The 12,078-nt window shown below is 38.0% G+C and overlaps 1 protein-coding gene across 2 annotated transcripts in view; it reads right to left on the reverse strand.

The window, feature by feature from the left end:
• The window catches only part of LOC138446664 (ATP-binding cassette sub-family C member 4-like), a 126,555-nt gene that overhangs the window by 96,259 nt on the left and 18,218 nt on the right, over positions 1-12,078 (reverse strand). The gene's annotated exons all lie outside the window — the stretch shown is intronic.

A 12,078-nucleotide genomic window follows, 5' to 3' on the forward strand; every position in this document is an offset into this window, starting at 1 on the left:
AATCAGTATATTGAAAATGAGTATATTACCCAAAGCAATCTATAGATTCAATGTAACCCCTATCAAGCTACCAATGGTATTTTTCACAGAACTATAACAAATAATTTCACAATTTGTATGGAAACACAAAAAACCTCAAATAGACAAAGCAATAATGAGAAAGAAGAATGGAACTGGAGGAATCAACCTTTCTGGCTTCAGACTATACTACAAAGCTACAGTCAACAAGACAGTATGGTACTGACCCTCCCCCCCAAAAAAACAGAAATATATAACAATGAAACAAAATAGAAAGCCTAGAGATAAATCCACACACCTACAGACACCTTATTTTTGACAAAGGAGACAAAAATATACAGTGGAGAAAAGATGATCTTTTTAACAAGTAGTGCTGGGAAAACTGGTCAACCACATGAAAAAATGAAACTAGAACACTATCTAACACCATACACATACACCATAAACTCTAAATGGATTAAAGATCTAAATGTAAGGCCAGAAACTATAAAACTCTTAGAGGAAAAATTATGCAGATCACTCTGACGTAAATCACAGCAAGATCCTCTGTGAACCACCTACAAGAATAATGAAAATAAATAAATGGAACCTAATTAAACTTAAAAGCTTTTGCAGAATGTTGGAAAATATAAGCAAGGTGAAAAGCCGACTATCAGAATGGGAGAAAATAATAGCAAATTAAACAACTGACAAAGAATTAATCTCCAAAATACAAAATCAGCTCATGCAGCTCAATGCCAGAAAAATGAACAACTCAATCAAAAAGTGGGCCAAAGAAATAAACAGGCATTTCTCCAAAGAAGACATAAAGACGTCTAATAAACACATGAAAAGAAAATATGCTCAACATCATTCATTATTAGAGAAATACAAATGAAAACCACAGTGAGTTGTAGAGATTCCTTAAAAAAACTAGAAATAGAATTGTCATACGACCCATAAATCCCACTGCTGGGCATACACACTGAGGAAACCAAAATTGCAAGAGTGCCCAATGTTCATTGCAGCATTGTTTACAATAGCTAGGACATGGAAACAACCTAGATGTTCATCAGCAGACAAATGCATAAGAAAGCTGTGGTACATATACACAATGGGATATTACTCAGCTATAAAAAGAAATGCATTTGAGTCAGTTCTAACGAAGTGGATGAAACCTGAGCCTATTATACAGAATGAAGTAAGCTGGAAAGAGAAACACCAATACAGCATATTAACACATACATATGGAATTCAGAAAGATAGTAATGATGATCCTATATGCAAGACAGCAAAAGGGACACAGATGTAAAAAAATAGACTTTTGGACTATGTGGGAGAAGGCAAGAGTAGGATGATTTGACAGAATAGCACTGAAACATGTATATTACCACATGTAAAACATATGACAAACATTGTATGATTCCACTTATATGAGGCATCTAGAATAGTCAAACTCATAGAGAGAAGTAGAATGATGATGGCTGTGAGGAGGAGTAGTCTGGGGAGTTAGTGTTTAATGGTTGCAGAAGTTTGTTTGGGAAGATGAAAAGTTCTGAAGATGAATAGTGGTGATGTTTCCACAACCAGGTGAATGTACCTAATGTCACTAAATGGTGCTCTTAAAATGAGTTAAATGGTAAATTTTATGTTGTATATATTTTATCATAGTTTTTAAAAATCAATTATCAAAAGTAATTTTACTGAAGCCGTAGAAATGTAAATAAGTGACAAGTCATTTTACATATGAGCCCCCCCACAAGATCAAAATTCAGCTGAAAAGAGCATGAAAATGCTGAATGGGGCATTTTAGGAGCAGCAGATGTGCAGCCTTAGAGATCTCCTTGAGACGTGCCCAAGCCTGGAATCCACAGTGTAGATAAAGTACAACTATGAGCTAAGCAGCCTTTCCATTTTTAACACCTTAATCTATTCCTCCCCAGGACCAGGGATCAGGAGATGGGGCCTGAGTATGAACCACAAACATTTAAAGGGCCCTTTCAGAGTCACTTGGCAGCACCAGGTTTGCCTTAAGGAATCAGCCCACCCATAACCTGCAAAGAAGAAATGTCTTATTTCTGTACCCCAGCAGGACTCTAGATGCAAGGCTATGCATGAAGAAATTTGTCTTTCCCGTGTTTCTGGAACTACTTCAGGTTATGTCCATAGTTTAATCCCAATAATTCTTGATTTGATAGAGGGACAATCTTTTCAAGAATAATCAAGCTGGCAAATAAACACCTTGAGAGATGTTTACATTCACACATGCATATGTGCCAAGTCAGACTGGATTTTCCAAAAGCAACTTTCCAAAGTGTCAATGGGAAGAGGAACAAAAACAGGTGAACAATGGCTCACCTGTGCAGCAAAGAGCCAGCTTTGACTGAACCATTACCTCAAACCTAACTTAAGGTTTTCACTGTGCAGGTTGGTGAAATTTCCTCTTTATGGGCACTAAGCATGATCCAGAAAGATAAACATCTAGCTAATTTATGGGGAAATCTGGGTATTTGTCTCCTAATAGTTGATGCAACAGAATAAAAAAGATGATGAATGACAAACCAGACTTCTAACTAGAGTGTACAGTTACTGTTGCCCTTTCCACATTACCCAGGAGGAAACTTGCTTAGATGCTGTAGCTAAACACAGGCAGTGAGATGCCAGGGCTCCGAGTTCAAAGAGCCCTGAAGTTAACAACACTTTACTCAAGGGAAGATGAGGAGAAGTCATCCTGCATTTTTCCAGGACAAGTACTCCCAAGAAACAGAAGCTTTAAGGGGGCGGTCCTAAGATGGTGGAGTAATAGGACAGGAAGACCACTTTCTCTCTCACAAATTCCTCAAAAGAACATTTCAACGCTGAGCAAACTCCACAAAACAACTTCTGAATGCTGGCAGAGGACATCAGGCAACCAGAAAAGCAGACCATTGTCTTCGACACAGGTTGGAAAAAATATAAAAGATGAAAAGAGAGACAAAGGAGGTGGGGAGGGAGCTCCGTCCCAGGAAGGGAATTTTAAGAAGAGAGGTTTCCAGACACCAGGAAACACTCTCCCTGCAGAGTCTGTGGTGAGCCTTGGAAACACAGAGGGCAACATAACAGGAAGGACAAATAAATAAATAATTAAAACCAGCAGATTACAAGCCCAACAGTAACTCCCCCAGTGGAAAAGCAACACAGACGCCTGCATCCGCCACTAGCAAGCGGGGGCAGGGCAGGAAAGCGCGGGAGGCGCGGGCTGCAGAGATTTGTAAGAATTGGGCAGGAACGCCCCACTCGTAACCAGAATGATCTAACTTGGGCTAGCAAACCAGACTGTGGGATAGCTACCACGCGAAAAGCTCGAACATAAGACACCGCCAGGACTGCGCACAGAACAAAGGATGGAACGGAAATAGCCACTGCAGACCATCCCCCGCTGGGGACAGGCAGCCAGAGCCATAAGGGCTGGAAAGGGGCAATTGCAGCCCCGGAGAGACTCTACCTACCAAACTGCAAGCAGGCTTCTTTGCTAAGACTTCTGGGGGTGCTGGACAGTCACCATCTGCCTCACAAGGGGCGCCAGCGGTACACCCAGAAAACTGAGCAGAGAGACAGAAAAGGCGACTAGTCGCAGCGACCGCACTCACCAAACTTCTGAGCTACTCGGAACTGGGAAGGGCACAAGACGCAGTCCCAACCGAATCTGAGCCTCTGAGGGATATCTGAGCGCCGAACCTGTGCGGCATAGACCGGGGAGGTGCACGCAGCCTAGGGCCGGCCTCAGACGGTTCCTGGCTGAGCATCGTAGAACCGGAGCGGTTTGTGCACCGCGAGAAGGGACAGGTCCAGCGGGGCTGAGACACTGTAAGCACGTGACAGTGCTATTTGTTTGCAGCATCCCCACCTCCCCAAAGCACGACTGAACTAGTGAGCCTAAAAAACCAGCAAACAGAAGAAGTTAAACAGAGGGAACTGAATTGGAAGTGACCCCACACTGCCCACATCAGAGAAGGGCCAGATACATTTCTTTACTATTTTTACAATCATTTCTTTTTCTTTTTTTTCTTTTTTCGCCCCTCTTTTTTATCTTTTTTCTTTTTTTTTCTTGCTTTTTTTCTAACTTTTATTTTAAATTGTTAAGTCTTCTATTTCTCCTCTAATTTTTATCTCTATAACCTACTATTACTTTAAAAAAAAGACTATTTTTTTAAGGCAAACACCATATATAGTCTTTATGTGGTGTGGTTGGAGTTTTTAAATAATTCTTGTGGCTTTTTTTCTTTTTTTTTTTCCTTTCTGCTTCTTTTCTTCAATATTGTATTTTTGAAAATCCAACCTCTACTCTAGATTTTTAATCTTTGCTTTTTGGTTTTTGTTGTCAATTTTGTATATTTAAAAACCCAAACTTCACTACCCAGTTTTACCTGAGAGCGAGATTACTGGCTTGACCACTCTCTCCTCCTTTGGACTCTCTTTTTTCTCCACCAGGTGGCCTCTGTCTCTTTCCTCCCCCATCTCTTCTCTATCCAACTCTGTGAATCTCTGTGTATTCCAGATGGTGGAGAACACCTAAGCAACTGGTTACTGGCAGGATTTGTCTCTCTCCTTTTCATTCCTCTCTCTCATCCTCCTGGCCACCTCTGTCTACTTCCTCCCTCTCATCTTCCCTGTATAACTCCATAAATACCTCTGAGTGGTCCACACTATGGAGCGCACATAAGGAAGTGACTACTGGCTAGCTTGCTATCTCCTCTTTTGATCTCACTGCGTCTCACTCCAGTCACCTCTAACTACCCCCTCCCACTTCTCTTCTCCATGTAACTCAGTGAACTTCTCTGGGTATCCCTCAATGTGGAGAAACTTTTCATCTTTAACCGAGATGTTTCATCATCGGTGCTGTATAGATGGACAAGTCTAGAGGCTACTGTAAAAATAAAACTGAAAACCAGAAGCAGGAGGCTTAAGTCTAAAGCCTGAGAACATCAGAGAACTCCTGAATCCAGGGAACATTAAGCAATAGGAGCTCATCAAACGCCTCCATACCTGCACTGAAACCAAGCTCCACCCAAGGGCCAACAAGTTCCAAAACAAGACATACCACTCAAATTCTCTAGCAACACAGGAACACACCCCTGAGCTTCAATATACAGGCAGCTCAAAGCTACTCCAAAACCTTTGACGTCTCATAACCCATTATTGGTCACTCCACTGCACTCCAGAGAGAAGAAACCCAGCTCCACCCATCAGAACTCCAACACAAGCCTCCCTAACCAGGAAACCTTGACAAGCCACTGATAGAACCCCACCCACAGTGAGGAAGCTCCATAATAAAGAGAACTCCACAAATTACCAGAATATTAAAAGGCCACCTCAAACGCAGCAATATAACCAAGATGAAGAGACAGAGGAATACTCAGCAGGTTAAGGAACAAGAGAAATGCCCACCAAACCAAACAAAAGAGGAAGAGATAGGGAATCTACCTGAGAAGGAATTCCAAATATTGATAGTGAAATTGATCCAAAATCTTGAAATCAAAATGGAATCACAGATAAATAGCCTAGAGACAAGGATTGATAAGATGCAAGAAAGGTTTAACAAGGACCTAGAAGAAATAAAAGAGAGTCAATATATAATGAATAATGCAATAAATGAGATCAGAAACAATCTGGAGGCAACAAATAGTAGAATAACGGAGGCAGAAGATAGGATTAGTGAAATAGAAGATAGAATGGTAGAAATAAATGAATCAGAGAGGAAACAAGAAAAACGAATTAAAAGAAATGAGGACAATCTCAGAGACGTCCAGGACAACACGAAATGCTCCAACATTCGAATTATAGGACTGCCAGAAGAAGAAGACCAAAAGAAAGACCATGAGAAAATCCTTGAGGAGATAATAGTTGAAAACTTCCCTAAAATGGGGAAGGAAATAATCACCCAAGTCCAAGAAACACAGAGAGTTCCAAATAGGATAAACCCAAGGCGAAACACCCCAAGACACATAGTAATCAAATTAACAAAGATCAAACACAAAGAACAAATATTAAAAGCAGCAAGGGAAAAACAACAAATAACACACAAGGGGATTCCCATAAGGATAACAGCTGATCTTTCAATAGAAACTCTTCAGGCCAGGAGGGAATGGCAAGACATACTTAAAGTGATGAAAGAAAATAACCTACAGCCCAGATTACTGTACCCAGCAAGAATCTCATTCAAATATGAAGGAGAAATCAAGAGCTTTACAGACAACCAAAAGCTGAGAGAATTCAGCACCACCAAACCAGCTCTCCAACAAATCCTAAAAGATATTCTCTAGACAGGAAACACAAATAGGGTTTATAAACCCAAACTCAAAACAATAAAGTAAATGGTAACAGGATCATACTTATCAATAATAACCTTAAACATAAATGGGTTGAATGCCCAAACAAAAGACAAAGATGGGCCGAATGGATACAAAAATAAGACCCTTATATATGCTGCCTACAAGAGACCCACCTCAAAACAAGGGACACATACAGACTGAAAGTGAAGGGCTGGAAAAAGATATTCCATGCAAATAGAGACCAAAAGAAAGCAGGAGTGGCAATACTCATATCCGATAAAATAGACTTTAAAACAAAGGCTGTGAAAAGAGATAAAGAAGGCCATTACATAATGATCAAAGGATCAATCCAAGAAGAAGATATAACAATTATAAATATATATGCACCCAATATAGGAGCACTGCAATAGGTAAGACAAATGCTAACAAGTAGGAAAGGGGAAATTAACAATAACACAATAATAGTGGGAGACTTTAATACCCCACTCACACCTATGGGCAGATCAACTAAACAGAAAATTAACAAAGAAACGCAAACTTTAAATGATACATTAGACCAGTTAGACCTAATTGATATCTATAGGGCATTTCACCCCAAAACAATGAATTTCACCTTCTTCTCAAATGCTCATGGAACCTTCTCCAGGATAGATCACATCCTGGGCCACAAATCTAACCTTGATAAATTTTAAAAAATCAAAATCATTCCAACCATCTTTTCTGACCATAATGCATTAAGATTAGATCTCAATTACAGAAGAAAAACTATTAAAAATTCCAACATATGGAGGTTGAACAACACACTTCTGAATCACAGAAGAAATCAAAAAAGAAATCAAAATATGCATAGAAACTAATGAAAATGAAAACACAACACCTCCAAACCTGTGGGATGCTATAAAAGCAGTGCTAAGACGAAAGTTCATAGCAATACAGGCATACCTCAGGAAACAAGTAAAAAGTCAAATAAATAACCTAACTCTACACCTAAAGCAACTAGAAAAGGAAGAATTGGAGAACCCCAGAGTTAGTAGAAGGAAAGAAATCTTAAAAATTAGGGCAGAAATAAATGCAAAAGAAACAAAAGAGACCATAGCAAAAATCAACAAAGCCAAAAGCTGGTTCTTTGAAAGGATAAATAAAATTGACAAACCATTAGCCAGACTCATCAAGAAGCAAAGAGAGAAAAATCAAATCAATAAAGTTAGAAATGAAAATGGAGAGATCACAACAGACAACACAGAAATACAAAGGATCATAAGAGACTACTATCAGCAATTATATGCCGAAAAAATGGACAACGTGGAAGAAATGGACAAATTCTTAGAAAAGTACAATATTCCAAAATTGAACCAGGAAGAAATAGAAAATCTTAGCAGACCCATCACAAGCATGGAAATTGAAACTGTAATCAGAAATCTTCCAGCAAACAAAAGCCCAGGTCCAGATGGCTTCACAGCTGAATTCTACCAAAAATTTCGTGAAGAGCTAACACCTATTCTACTCAAACTCTTCCAGAAAATTGCAGAGGAAGGTAAACTTCCAAACTCATTCTATGAGGCCACCATCACCCTAATACCAAAACCTGACAAAGATACTACAAAAAAGGAAAACTACAGACCAATATCACTGATGAATATAGATGCAAAAATCCTCAATAAAATTCTAGCAATCAGAATCCAACAACACATTAAAAAGATCATACACCATGACCAAGTGGGCTTTATCCCAGGGATGCAAGGATTCTTCAATATCCGCAAATCAATCAATGTAATTCACCACATTAACAAATTGAAAAATAAAAGCCATAAGATTATCTCAATAGATGCACAGAAGGCCTTTAACAAAATTCAACATCCATTTATGATAAAAACTCTCCAGAAAGCAGGAATAGAAGGAACATACCTCAACATAATGAAAACACAAACATTATCCTCAATGGTGAAAAATAAAAAGCATTTTCCCTAAAGTCAGGAACAAGACAAGGATGCCCACTTTCACCACTACTATTCAACATAGTTCTGGAAGTTTTGGCCACAGCAATCAGAGCAGAAAAAGAAATAAAAGGAATCCAAATTGGAAAAGAAGAAGTAAAACTCTCATTGTTTGCAGATGACACGATCCTCTACATAGAAAACCCTAAAGACTCCACCAGAAAATTACTAGAGCTCATCAATGAATATAGTAAAGTTGCAGGATATAAAATCAACACACAGAAATCCCTTGCATTCCTATTCATTAATAATGAGAAAGTAGAAAAAGAAATTAAGGAAACAATTCCATTCACCATCACAATGAAAAGAATAAAATACTTAGGAATATATCTACCTAAAGAAACTAAAGACCTATATATAGAGAACTATAAAACACTGCTGAAAGAAATCAAAGAGGACACTAATAGATGGAGAAACATACCATGTTCATGGATCGGAAGAATCAGTATAGTGAAAATGAGTATACTACCTAAAGCAATTTACAAATTCAATGCAATCCCTATCAAGCTACCAGCCATATTTTTCACAGAACTAGAACAAATCATTTCAAGACTTGTATGGAAATACAAAAAACCTCGAATAGCCAAAGCAATCTTGAGAAACAAGAATGGAACTGGAGGAATCAACTTGCCTGACTTCAGGCTCTGCTACAAAGCCACAGTCATCAAGACAGTATGGTACTGGCACAAAGACAGAAATATAGGTCAATGGAACAAAAGAGAAAGCCCAGAGATAAATCCACACACCTTATCTTTGACAAAGGAGACAAGAATATACAATGGAGTAAAGACAATCTCTTTAACAAGCAGTGGTGGGAAAACTGGTCAACCACTTATAAAGGAATGAAACTAGATCACTTTCTAACACCACACACAAAAATAAACTCAAAATGGATTAAAGATCTAAATGTAAGACCAGAAACTATAAAACTCCTAGAGGGGAACATAGGCAAAACACTCTGCAACATAAATCACAGCAGGATCCTCTATGATCCACCTCCCAGAATTCTGGAAATAAAAGCAAAAATAAACAAATGGGATCTAATTAAAATTAAAAGCTTATGCACAACAAAGGAAAATATAAGCAAGGTGAAAAGACAGCCTTCTGAATGAGAGAAAATAATAGTAATGAAACAACTGACAAACAACTAATCTCAAAAATATACAAGCAACTTATGCAACTCAATTCCAGAAAAATAAATGACCCAATGAAAAAATGGGCCAAAGAACTAAATAGACATTTCTCCAAAGAAGACATATGGATGGCTAACAAACACATGAGAAGATGCTCAACATCACTTGTTATTAGAGAAATGCAAATCAAAACCACAATGAGGTACTACTTCACACCAGTCAGAATGTCTGCGATCCAAAAATCTGCAAGCAATAAATGCTGAAGAGGGTGTGGAGAAAAGAGAACCCTCCTACACTGTTGTTGGGTTTGCCAACTAGTACAGCCACTTTGGAGAACAGTGTGGAGATTCCTTTAAAAATTGCAAATAGAACTGCCATATGACCCAGCAATCCCACTGCTGGGCATTCACACCGAGGGAACCAGAATTGAAAGAGACACATGTACCCCAGTGTTCATCGCAGCACTGTTTATAATAGCCAGGACATGGAAACAACCTAGATGTCCATTAGCAGATGAATGGATAAGAAAGCCGTGGTACATATACACAATGGAGTATTACTCAGCCGTTAAAAAGAATACATTTGAATCAGTTCTGTTGAGATGGATGAAACTGGAGCCGATTATACAGAGTGAAGTAAGCCAGAAAGAAAAACACCAATACAATATACTAACACATATATATGGAATTTAGAAAGATGGCAATTATGACCCTGTATGCAAGACAGCAAAAAAGACACAGATGTGTATAGCGGACTTTTGGACTCAGAGGGAGAGGGAGAGGGTGGGATGATTTGGGAGAATGGCATTGAAACATGTATACTATCATGTAAGAATCGAATCACCAGTCTATGTCCGATGCAGGATACAGCATGCTTGGGGCTGGTGCATGGGGATGACCCAGAGGGATGTTGTGGGGAGGGAGGTGGGAGGGGGGTTCATGTTTGGGATCGCATGTACACCCGTGGTGGATTCATGTCAATGTATGGCAAAACCAATACAGTATTGTAAAGTAAAATAAAGTAAAAATAAAAATAAAAAAAAAAAAACAAGAAAAGAAACAGAAGCTTTAGATAAGGAGCAACCAAGAAACAATGGTGATAATTTCAATTTAAATGTTTTGTTTTTAGCTTTCAATGAGGACTTTTTAAAATAAAAGCTATCTATGTTTATGGTGTGCAACATGATGTTTTGATATAAATATACATTGGGAAATGATTACTGTAGTAAAACCAATTAACATATCCATTACCACATGTTTTGTGTGTGTGTGGAACAAAAACTCTTAAACATCTAATTTCAAGTATATGACACAGTTAAATAAGGATTTTTTAAAAGCAAATAGCCCAGGGCAAAGAGGTATCCAGGATCAAGTTTATAAAGGGCCCTTTAATTACTGGCAGTGTATTTGTATCAATTCCTTTGTAAAGACATCTGAAATCCTTACTCCTTTTATATCAGTTAAGATCAGAGTAAACTGTGGAATAATGTTATGCCATTTCTCAATATAAAGTCACTGAACACATCAACATAGGTCTTATTAGAAGTGCTATAATGCTGGGAAGGCCCTGGTGGTTCAGTGGTTAGGACTCAGTGCTTTTACTGTCTTGGGCCTGTGTTCAGTCCCTGGTTGGTGAACAGACCCCACACTCCATTCGGCGCAGAAAAAAAAAAAAAAAAAAAAAGTCCTATAATCTTTATTACAGAAAAGAAGGAAATATTGTTTTAAGAAAGTAACTTGAATGAACAGCAACAAATGCTCTCCAAAATTACTAAAACCATGGGAAAATTTCAAGCTTTGCCTGAACATCCAACTATTTTCCCTAATACCATTAAAAGTAATTTTAACTGTAGAACACAGTGAATCTGTTTTTGGCATAGATTCCATTTATATATATATATATATATATATATATATATATATATATGTATGTATTTGAAAGTGAAAGTGTTAGTCACTTAGCCGTGTCTAACTCTTTGTGACCCCATGGACTGTAGCCCACCAAACTCCTCCATCCATGGGATTTTCCAGGTAAGAATACTGGAGTGGGTTGCCATTTCCTTCTCCAGGGGATCTTCCTAACTCAGCAATTGAATCCAGGTCTGCTGCATTGTGGGCAGACTCTTTACCATTTGAGCTACCAGGGGAGCCCATATATATTTTTAGTTAAAACAATTATATTGAATATGATCAAATGGGTAATTCAAAAATATAATCATAAACTTTCTCAAATACATTCTTGTTTCCTAGATTTAATTTTATAGATCCAATCACTAAAACTCATTTTTAAACATAAATTTGATATAAATGAAGGTTTTAATGATCAACAATAACAAAATTTCCATAAATACCATTGAGATTTAGGCAGGGAAAACACTGAAAATCAACTAGATACTTTTCATACTTATTTTTAAATTAGGTTTCATTATAAATTTAGTGGGTATTATGCAACAACCTGTAGATAAAATTTATCAAAGGTGGCCTTTACTTGCTCTCAAAAACTTTTTGTTATATATTGGTAAAGTTTGCTTAAATGACAACAAACTTGATGCAAATAGCAAGCTCTAGTAAAGCATAAATGATGCCAGTTTCAAAACGCTTCTGATGCTTCAGCAGAGGTACACAGTGAGGTACCAAGTGACAC

This window comes from Ovis canadensis, chromosome 10 (assembly GCF_042477335.2).
Source record: "Ovis canadensis isolate MfBH-ARS-UI-01 breed Bighorn chromosome 10, ARS-UI_OviCan_v2, whole genome shotgun sequence".
Classification (NCBI taxonomy): Eukaryota; Metazoa; Chordata; class Mammalia; order Artiodactyla; family Bovidae; genus Ovis; species Ovis canadensis.